Source organism: Lutra lutra, chromosome 6 (assembly GCF_902655055.1).
Source record: "Lutra lutra chromosome 6, mLutLut1.2, whole genome shotgun sequence".
In the NCBI taxonomy this organism is placed as follows: Eukaryota; Metazoa; Chordata; class Mammalia; order Carnivora; family Mustelidae; genus Lutra; species Lutra lutra.
The window spans coordinates 90581973-90593374 of record NC_062283.1 but is presented as its reverse complement, the minus strand read 5'-3'; positions in this window follow the sequence as shown (position 1 = coordinate 90593374).

The following is an 11402-nucleotide window of genomic DNA, read 5'->3' as shown; positions in this document are numbered from 1 at the left end:
GGACTTATCTTGAAGCTCACAATAAAGAATAAGAACCTATTAAATGGACAAGGGAGCCACCAAGGTTTTGGAGTGGAAAACAGCCTGATTCGAGCTATGCTTGAGTATAAAGAATTTGTCTACAGTTGTGTAGACCAATTATAGAAGGCGGGGGGGGGGGGCAGTCCATGAGTACAGAAACCAGTTAGAAAGTGTTTGCAGTATTCTAAGCAAGAATAAGTTGGTGGGGTGGGAGGTTGTTAAACCTGGGTATAGCAGTCTGCATGAAAAAGAAATGTCACAGATGGGATTCCCCAGGAGACATACCAAGACTGAAATGTTTATGCAGAGACTTCACTCAGGAGGGCTCTCAGAAGCATCTTGAAGGCAGTGGGGAAGTTAGCAGTGAGCAGAGAGAAGAGGGAAACTGAAATGCAGTCATAGCAGAGGACTGAGCCAATCCCAGAGGAGGTTCTGAAGCTGAGATAGCCCTTCAGAGGTCTCCAATGGAAGCGATGGATCTATACCAGGTACCCACCAACTGGATTAGCCATTGGATATAGAGAAAAGGAAAAAAGTTGTTGAAGTGAAATTTGCATGAATTGGCAGGTGACATGATATAAGGTAAAGGGAGAAAGAAAAGGTCAGAGCCAAAGCCTAGTTTAGGAGCATCTGAGAAATACCTAGAAATCCAGTGAAAGACTTGATTTGGGGGTGAAGGTGACAACTTCCACTGAAGACATACTGGCACATTCTTACTTTCAATAACATGGTCACTAGGATCATACCCGAGAGGCTGTAGAACCTACAGTTCATCATACTTGGGTTCATTCGGGTGCATTATTGAAAAAGAAAAGATAAAGATAACTTGAGTCCATATTAACAGCAAAAGAGCCCTAGAGAATAGAAGAGGATTCCAAGTGGACATGCCATAAAAATTTGAAAATAAAAATTAAATTATCTCCATTTGGAAATGATATGATGGAATCCCTGGGAAACCATTCAGTGATAAGACAAAACAGTAGAATCCATAAGATGTCAGCATACAAAATTAATACATAAAAATCAGTGCCCTTTAAATATACAAACCACAACTTATCAGAGAACTTAATGCTTTTGCAAGAGCCAGAAAAGAAATAAAATAACCAGGAATAAATTTAACACAAGTAACAAACTTAAATGAAACTTACATGAGGAAGATTTTAAAGCTTTAAATCCTAAAAGACATGAAGTTGACTTCAAAAAATGGAAACATTTCCCTTTCTCTTGGATAGGATGACTCAACGTTACAAAGATATTGATCAGTTCTCCTTGAGTTATATAAGTTTAATGCAATCCAATAAAAATACCAACAAGCCTTTGCTGGAGTTAGTCAAGTTGGTTCTAAAATTCATATTTTTAGAAAAGGCAAGAATAGCTATGAAAATTCTGAAAAAAAAAAAAAAAATAGCCAGGTGGGAACAGAGGAGGACTAGCCTACCAGATTTTTTTTTTCCTTAAAGATTTTATTTATTTGATGTAGAGAGAGAGAGCGATCACGACTAGGCAGAGCAGCAGGCAGAGAGAAAGGGGGAAGCAGGCTCCCCGCTGAGCGGAGAGCCCGATGTGGGGCTCGATCCCAGGACCCTGAGATCATGACCTGAGCCGAAGGCAGAGGCCTAATCCACTGAGCCACCCAGGCACCCCTAGCCTACCAGATTTAAAAACACTAGAAAGTCTCTATAATTACAAAAATATATACATGATACTCTAATATGAATAGAGAGGCCAAAGAATAGAACAAAAAAGTAGAACCAAATACATGCCAAAGGTAAGGTCACTGATCTTATTAAATGGTGTTAAGGAAAATGTAACTTATTTAGAAAAAAAGCTAGATCCGTACATCAGCATAAACTTCAAATACATTAGAGATTTAAATGTAAAACAGTAATTCAAGTACTGAAAGAAAACATGGGTGAATATCTTTATAATCTGATGTTGGGGAAGCCTTCTAATTAGGATTCAAATCCAGACATGAAAAAAATACATGGAGAAGCATAGCTAAATAAATTAAAAAAAAAATAACTTGGCATAGCAAAAAATCATAAATAAAATGTTTAAGCTAATGACAAATTGAGAGAAAATATTTGCAATATGTATCACAAAGAAAGATCTAATCTACCTAATATATTAATGTCTATAAAAACACCAGGACAGAAACAACCCAAAACCTAACGTGGAAATGAGCAAAAAATAAGAGTTCACACACACACACAAAGATATAAAAGAATACAAACATATGTAAAGATGTTCAACTTTACTCATAATGAAAGAAATACAAGTCAATGCTACACTAACTATATACTGAGATATTTTCTCACCTATCAGATGGGCGCAAATTCAAAGCTTGACAATACATTCCCTCACATCTTGCTTCTAAGAACGCAAGCTAGTACAAACTCTGTGAGGGAGAACTTAGCATTATCTAACAAAGCCACATATACACCCTCCCTTTGATCCAACAATTTCATTTCTACCCCAAAGACATGTCTTCACAAATCCAAAACAGCATAGGCACAAGGTTATTCACTGGGAAAAATTTTGTATTATCAAAATACTGGAAACAACCTAAATGCCCATCTCTGAGAGATAAGGGATTAAGCTATGCAACAGCCAAACATACAATGGAGTACTAAGCAGCTTTAAAAAAAAAAAAAAAAAGGTGAGGAAAATCTCCCTTAATTGTTTTGGAGTAATATCCAGGACATATTTTTAAGTGCATAAATAAAGTTACAAAGAGAATGTATATAGTATGCTACATTTTATGTAAGAAAGATAAGCCCGAAATTAATGAAAATAATTATTTGTAGTTGGTGGGCAGAAAATAGCAGCAAGGATAGGGATGGAAATGAGACTTCCCAATATATATCTTTTTTTTTTTCTTTTTACAAGTTTTTACTTTTGAAGTATGTGTTTTATTTATTAGGAAAATAAATTTTAATTTGAAAATGATCAAAGAAAAGCAAATCCCAAGTTTGAACACAAATTGAAACAAATCAGTATCAAATTGATAATATAATAACATAATAATATTAATTTATGTAGTTTTTGAAAATAGTAACTCAGCCATCTGTAGCCTCTTTGTGAAGCAGTTCTCAACTGAGGAGGATTTTGCCCCAGGGGACTTTTAATGATGTCTATAGATATTTATTATCACAACTGAGGGTTGAAAAGGGAGTACTGGCATCCAAAATCTAGAGGTTCTTAGGGATGGGGCTCAATATCCCACGATGCACATGACAGCCCCCAGAACCAATAATTATACAGCTCAAAATGTCAGTAGTATCTAAGTTGAGAAACAGTATTTTGGTGCGAGAGAGTTGAAGAATGAAAACACAAAAAAATCGTGAACAAATTTTGAACTTTACTCTAGGTTTTTTGTTGGGAGAAGCACCGATGTAACAATTCTGAAAAACTTTTGTGACGAATATGTGATATAGAGAATAAACAAATGTATCTATTCATACTGTTGAGAACCAAGGTTCTCATTGCCCTAGAAAGAAGATACAAATATGGAGTGGTACAGTAGAGAAGTCCTGTGATTGGCAAGTATGAATTCCTGACTTAACAAAAAAGAAAAAAGAAAGGTATCTTCTAGCTTTTCTCCCTGAAAGGGCCTGAGCTAATGACATCCCAGTAGCAATAAAGACACGTGACCCCTGGTCACTATCTCTAAAGGCCATCATCCACAGAGAAGAACCAGGGTTCATTGGAGAACATGCCTACTCAAAGACTGAGCCACAAGGTGAGCCCGAATATCTGACTGAGCCAGAAAGCCCAGATGTGCTGGAAGACCAGTGAGAATATGGTAAAGAAAGAGGGTAGCTATCTTGAAGGAGCTCAGGTAGGTCAAATTTGGAACAACATGGACCTGAAAAAGAATAACGGTGGTAACAGATTACAATACATTGAATCAAAAAAGAAACCACGAGTCCATGGTGTTAACTCAAAAAAATGGGGGAGTAATGAAACCTCTTTTTCACAGAAAAATATCCAACAACGATAGAAGATATATTCACACTAGGAAATCACCACTGTGTAACTAGGAATGTAATCATTGATTCCAGCCAGATCAGAAGTGGATGCTAACACCTTTGGGAAGGGTAAGAGGTCCAAACATTCTCAAAACACTATGCCACATGTTACTTCTTAGTTACAAAAGAAAAGTTTCCTTTACTTTTGTGAAACCTGGCATCCTTCAACTTAATCCAAGAATCAAGCTTCGCATCACCGGTGTTGGGACTAAGTGATTTTACAAGCCTCCTGATGTGATGCAAAGGGAAGTAAACAGCATCACACAGGACCCTCTCCCACCGTACCTGTCCCCAGGCAGCATAATGTAGGATAATGGGCTCTGAGTCAGGCAAACGTTGGTACCCATCCCCAAAGAGGAAATAACCAAAAGGATTTTAAAAGACTATAGGAATGTGAAATATTATGCATGATTTGTCATTGGTTCCTGGAGTTTTAAATATAGTTTTAAAAGACATTAATGGGACAAATGGAAGGTATGTGGATTGTTAAATATTATTTTCTTAATAGTAAATTTATTTCTTAGGATAATGTATTGTGAGTATGTAGAAAAGTATTCTTGTTCTTAGGAAATATATGCTGAAGTATTTTAGGAAAGGAGTACCTGGCCAGCTCAGTTAATAGAGCACTCAACTTTTGATCTTGGGATTGCCAGTTTAAGCCACATGTTGGGTGCAGAGACTGCTTTAAAAAAAAAAAAAAAAAAAGGTACTTAAGGATGAACTGCTATGATGTCTGCAACTTGCTTTCAGGAGTTCCTAGAAAGAGAGAGAGAGAAACAGAAAGAGACAGTAGATGTGGCAAAATTTTAACAACTGGTGCATCTAGATAAGGGACTTCCTCTGTCAACTTTTCTACAAATTTTAAGTGGTTCATTTTTTTAAAAAGTGATGGAAAAAAAGATTTATTTGAATCCACAAGTTGATCAAGAACCAATACACTATTTGAAAACTGGTAAAGGGAAGAAATCAAGCATTTATTCTGCTTTCCCTAAAAGAACTGTAACTCAGCATAAACAGTGAATTAGGGAAGTTTCTCTGCGTGGAAGCCTTCTGTATAAAAAATGAGTAGCACCATTGGCAACCCCTAATAACCTAATGAATCTAGGCATAATTATCAATGACTGCCAAATTGTTGAAAAGAGAATTACCAGAAAGTGTGTGTCTTCTGCAAGAATTAGACACAACACCACCACCTATGAAGTAGTGTTGCCAAAACAAAACAAAACAACCCAAATTGAATCTGACCAAGCGTCTAGATCCATCAGTATGTAGGAAAAACAAGGGACAGAGGAGAAAAGGAAACCACCAGGAAGATGCAATCAGCTACACGGAGAAGAGTTTCCTGGGAAAGCTACAGGACAGCCAACTCCATTCTTTCCCAATCTAACTGTGGAGAAGGAGAGCCATAGATTATCAGAAACTTAAATGACATAGCAACCTACTGCAATTGAAGCACCTTAGTTTGAGTTCTAATTCATACAAATTTATGAAGGTTGGGGGGGTGGAATTGTATGAGAAACAACTAGAAAATGTAAACATTGCTGGGATGTTCAATGATGTTGAGGAATGATTTTTAGGTATTTTTGGATATGATAATGGTACTTTGTGTGGTTTTTGTTTTGTTTTGTTTTTTAAGATTTTATTTATTTATATGACAGAGAAAGAGAGCACAAGCAGATGGAACGGCAGGCAGAGGAAGAGGGAGAAGCAGACTCCCTGATGAGCAGAGAGCCCAAGGTGGGACTCTATTCCAGGACCCTGAGATCATGACCTGAGCCAAAATGCATGTACTTAACCAACTGAGCCACCCAAGAGCCCCTGATTGTAAGTTTTTAAAGAGCTGTTATCTTTTGGAGATCTACCCTGAAATATTTATGGAGGAAATAATATAATATGCTGGGAATTCACTTAATAATGCAGAAAGATGTGTAAATAGAACAAGAAAGTCTATGAGTTGGTATTTGTTGAAGGTGTGTAAAGAGTATATGGATATTAATTTATTTAATTCTGAAAACAGTTATTTGATTTTTTTAAAATAAAAAATTAACTGAAAGAGTAAAGCAAAGACAGCATTGGAGACAAAAAAGCAGAAGGAGGCAGGTGCACTGCTTTCACTGAACTCCTACCTCAGATCACCTCCTGTTACAGCCTCGTCTACAGTATCGCATCAAATGCTCACGATGTTATACCAAGACTCTGGTGGGTATTGTAGAAATTAAGCAGCTCTCCCAGGTTCAAATCTCAGTTCTGCCACCCCATGTTGAGCCAGTTAGCCTCCATTTCCTTATCTCTACAATGGGGACGACAATAAAGTCTACCTTATAAGGTTGTAAGGAAGGTTAAACAGTGAGTTATTTTAACTCAAATGCTTAGGACACTCCCTGGTGCAGAGTGACACAATGTAAATATTAGTGCTTATTATTAAAGAGTGATAGAACTAGCTGAACCAGAGCCCATTATCCCCCATGATGCTGCCCTGAGGATCATGTGTGTGTGTGGATGTGTATCAGGTTTTTAGTATCCTCTGCCAAAGCCACTTTGTCCACCCTGTTGGACACACCCTGAACTGTGTTCAAATATCAGCAGCAGAGTTTCAAATATGCTGAGAAAGAAATATAGGTGTTAATAGAATCTTCTACAGTAACTTTGGCAAATACTCATTCATTTGTTCATTCAATACACATTTACTGAGACTGGTTGTGCAATAGATGTTAGGGACTTAATGTGTCTAAGTTAAAGTAGACACAGCTACTGTCCTCACAAATTCACTGATGAGGCACCATGCTTGAAGTTCCACCATCCAGCTGCTTAGGAGGCAAAGGATGCCAAGTAGAGCAGAAAGAGGGACTGAGCTGATCGATCTGTCCTCTGAGGTCAACCCTGTAATGGCCACCATACAGTATGTCCAGGATCTAGCCAATTCAAGTTTGGTTCTGGAAGTCATCGGCACTAGTTAGCTCCAAACCAAGGAGCATATCTCTGGGATGGGATTGCCTGGTGACTGCAGGCAATGATCAATTGTGTAGAAACCAGCTGGGAGCAAGAGAGAATTTTCCTGAATTCTATCCACCTATGTAAGAATTTTCCTAAGCAGTTGAGGAATGAGGGGAAGATTTTAATCCTAGGAAGGATAACTGGCAAGAATAAAATAAAAGATATTTGGGCTTAATCACACCAGCAGTGTCCTAGTCCTAAGGGGTTTGTGCTTCCAGCCAGGAGAAGTAGGGAAACTACAGCATTATCAAGGTCAAAACCAAGTTCTGAGACCTAGGCCATGTAGGATGGGAGCAGGGAGTCCTGTACCACAGCGGCTGTTTGAGTGTTCAGTGCAGCCCTTTACATTCCACTTGTTCCCCAGAGCCAGATCCTGAGACAAGAATTCCTTCTAAACAGGTGACTTACTAAGAAGTTCTCCCAAGAGAAACCAAGTAGGGAATGAAGGAAATTGGAACAGGCAAGAAAAAGAACTTCTTTTTCAACAGCCAAATAAGGGTACCATTTCAGACAAAGTCCCAGAGTGTAAGTTCAGACGGATCCTACACAACTCCTAGTCTATATTTTGCCTCAGAGTTTGTCCCAACTAGAGGCAAGAGAGCTGGCTCTTCTGCTCCTATCATACTATCACTGGCTAAGGACCATCCCTGAGGAACCTAAGCCTCCAAGCATTTGTAACTCTTTGCACTTATGGCCAAAATGGTTCAGGTGGCCTCTGAAGGCAGTCTCAAGTTGGACTTGACAATGAAAAGATGACACAGAAGTCAGGAGAGGACACAGGCTATTAAAAGTGTTCTGAAGAGCTCCGGGCCAAGTACTAGTAGTGGCCACCTCATGCCTATACTCAAGATTCTGGGTCTAATTGACAGTGAAGAATAATTTGGGAGGGTGTCCATGGGCCTAGTCATTGTGAGCACGCTATACATCATTAGTGTGCATCTCAAAAATTACTTACTACTTCCAAGTATAACAGAGCTAAGCTGCTGACAGATGGAGACTTGGAGAGTTGACTCAGACATGGGTAACACTGGGCAATGGGTGCAGGGTGTGAGCTTTCCCCTACATCCACTGCTTGCAGTCACACCGACTGCTCTGTTGCCCTCAGAGCCCCTGGGAGCCCAGTTTGACAAGCTCACTGCCTCTTTCTAGTATTTCCAACCAGCAAGCGAGATTTGGAATCATATCCATTGGGTGAAATACTAGGAATTTATAGAACCTTAAACGTCTTCATAGAATTGACATAAGGTTTTCGTAAACTTGACCCCAAAGTCAGTAAGAAAAATGTCACTCGGCTTACTCAGTCATTACTCTTCCTGTGTCTCTTGGATATTTACTTTGTGTTTGGGCCCATGTCATGGGTGCTGGATGATCCCAGACCCATTCTTGAGACACTGAGATCTCTCCTCATTCCTTTCAGATCCATCCCTTGAAGCTGGATACTGTTCCTAACCTTCATTTCTTCATATCATATCAGATGTCTCATATTAGGCACATGGAATTTTGACATCAGAAGTTAGAGTGATCTGTGATAGCAGAAGAATAAGAATGCACTGGTTTATATGTGTTTGTAGGAGGGGAGTAGGGAGTAGGAGGTGGTGGTGGTGTTAATTCTGGAAAGCAAAGGAGAAAAGACTGTCTGCTTTAAGAGTAGAGTAGAGCCATAGATAGACAAGTCAGTAATAACTCAGGAGGGCACAGCTGAAGGGGAGAGCAAGACTCGCAGAGATCCCATAGGTAGTCAAAAGGGTAAAAACACTGCTCAAAAGCATCCCTCCATAGCCTTATCTTTTCTTTTTTTTTTTTTTTTTTGCCTTTAGCACAGAGAAATGCAGTACTATTTCTTTTACCCTAAAAATTGAGAAATCTAGTAGTAATAGCTTCAACCCTTTAACCTCAGCATTGATCAACACAAAAGACTCTAAATCGTTCACTCATTCACCAATGACTAGAAATGACATAATCTACTCTGCCTGTACTGCCAATGTTCCACTTTGAATCACTATGGTAAGTAATGCTACTTCCTGAAAAGATTATGGTCATTCCAACAAACGCAAGTTATTCTTACCTGTTTTTAATAGAGTCACAGTTCCAGAAGCATGTTCAATAAATTGCTTATAATTGTCCTTTGCCCTTCAGGCTGGTAAATACTCAAATTATTTAAGGCAAGACTACATACATTATGGATCTCCTGATGGATATGTGTGATAGTACCAATGACATAGTCTGTCAAAAGAAAAAAAAAATCTGACCAAGTGTCTATATCTAACTACCACTTTATAGAAAATACAAGTTCAAAGGAACATGTTAATTTATGTTCCTGAAATTACATCTATTGTATCTGTATGGTGGAAATACTCTATAATGGTATGTATGCTAGTGAACATCTCTTCCCACTCCATTTCCTGTGACTTTATGCTGATAGCTTAAAATTGGCCATGGTGGGAGTATCTACACCATGGAAAGTGAGAAGTGTTACAAACCAGGGCTTTCATTTCCTGAGAGTCCAGTGTTAAACATTGAACAATACACCACGGCCTTAGCCAATACCCAAAAATGTGCATTATTAACAACACCCAACTTAAGAAAAAGAATGGCAGAGGGCAATTCAAGGAGGAAAGTAGCAGTGATCTTATGTGACTGCAGTTAAAATATCCTATTTTCCAATTTTACAAAGAACACTGCTAAAACCCCTCCTGGAACTACAGGGTGATCAGCCTTAAATCATAACCTTCATTCATTTCTTGATCTAGTTAGCTGGTTCTATTAAGTCATTCAAATCTTGCTCAAATGTCACCTCATCAGAAAGTTTTTTCTAACCACTGTAGCTGACACTGTCTCTGTCATTCTCTACCCCTAAAACTGTTCTGTTTTTCTTCAGAACACTTACCACTACCTAGGATTACATTATCTATCCATAGTGAACTGAAGCTTTAGGAACACAGATTCTGTTCTATTTTGTTCAACGTAGTATCCCAGCACTAAGCACAGTACCTGGCAGGTTTTCAACAAACTTGAAGTGCATGGAAGGATGTCTATAAATTATTGTTGAATAGGGAAAGAAAAACACATTGCAGATAGAGTCAATCCTCATTATTTATAGATTCTGTATTTGTGAATCTGCCTACCCATTAAAATATATTTCTAACCCAAAAATCAATGCTCACAGCACGTTGGCGCTCATTCACAGATATGCATAGAGCAGTGAAAATTTTGAATCACATAATGTGCATGTTTCCAGCCGAGGTTGAACAAGGTGATGCTCTGTCTTCTTATTTCAGCTCTTGCTTTACAAACACATGTCCTTCCTATGATCTATTTGCTACACTTTTTTGCATTTGATTTTGCCATTTTTAAAAAAGATTTATTTATTTATTTATTTATTTATTTATTCATATGAGAGAGAGTGAGAGCATGAGTGCAGTGGCAGGAATCAGGGTGAAGTGGGAGAGGGAGAAGCAGTCTCTCCACTGAGCAGAGAGCTCAGCTTGATCAAGCACTGCCTTGATCATAGGATCTTGAGATCATGACCTGAGGAGAAGGCAGAAGCTTAATGGACTGAACCACCCTGAGCTCCCCTGACTTTACTGTTTAAAATGGCCCCCTAAGTAGTACTTAAGAGCCGCTTAAGAGGTGTTCTTAAGCACAAGAAGTTCATAAAAGAAAATATGTGTGTTAGATGAGCTTTGTTCAGACCTGAGTTATAGTGTTGTCGGCCATGAGTTCAGTATTAAAGAGTTAATAGTATATATCAAGGAGCACCCGGGTGGCTCAGGTCATGATCCCAGGGCCCTGCAATTGAGCCCCGCATCAGGATCCCTGCTCAGCAGAGAGTCTGCTTCTCCCTCTCCCTCTGCAGCTCACCCTGCTTGCACGTTCTTGCTCTCTCTCTGTCTCTCTCTGTCTCTGTCAAATAAATAAATAAAATACTATATGTATACATATAGTATTATATATGTGTGTGTATATATATATATATATATAGTGTCTTTAGACAGAAATACATATAAAACAGGTGTTTTTATTGATCAGTTGATGAAAATATTGTGACCAGAGGCTCACAGAAACCTAACTCTGAATTTCCCCTAGGAGCAATGGTTCAGTATTCACTAATTTAGTGTTTAGAGCAATTTTTTAAAATATAACTATTGCAAATAATAATAACTGACTGTATATAGTATATTCCATTTGTTTTAAGAAAATATGAGAGATAGCTAGATGGATAGATGATTGATTGATTGAAAGATAGATGGATAAATAGATATAAAGGTAAATTTGTAAAGACATAGAAAAATACTGGAACCATATATGTCAAACTCTTAGCTCTGGGGAGTGGGATTAAGGGGATATAGAAAGTTT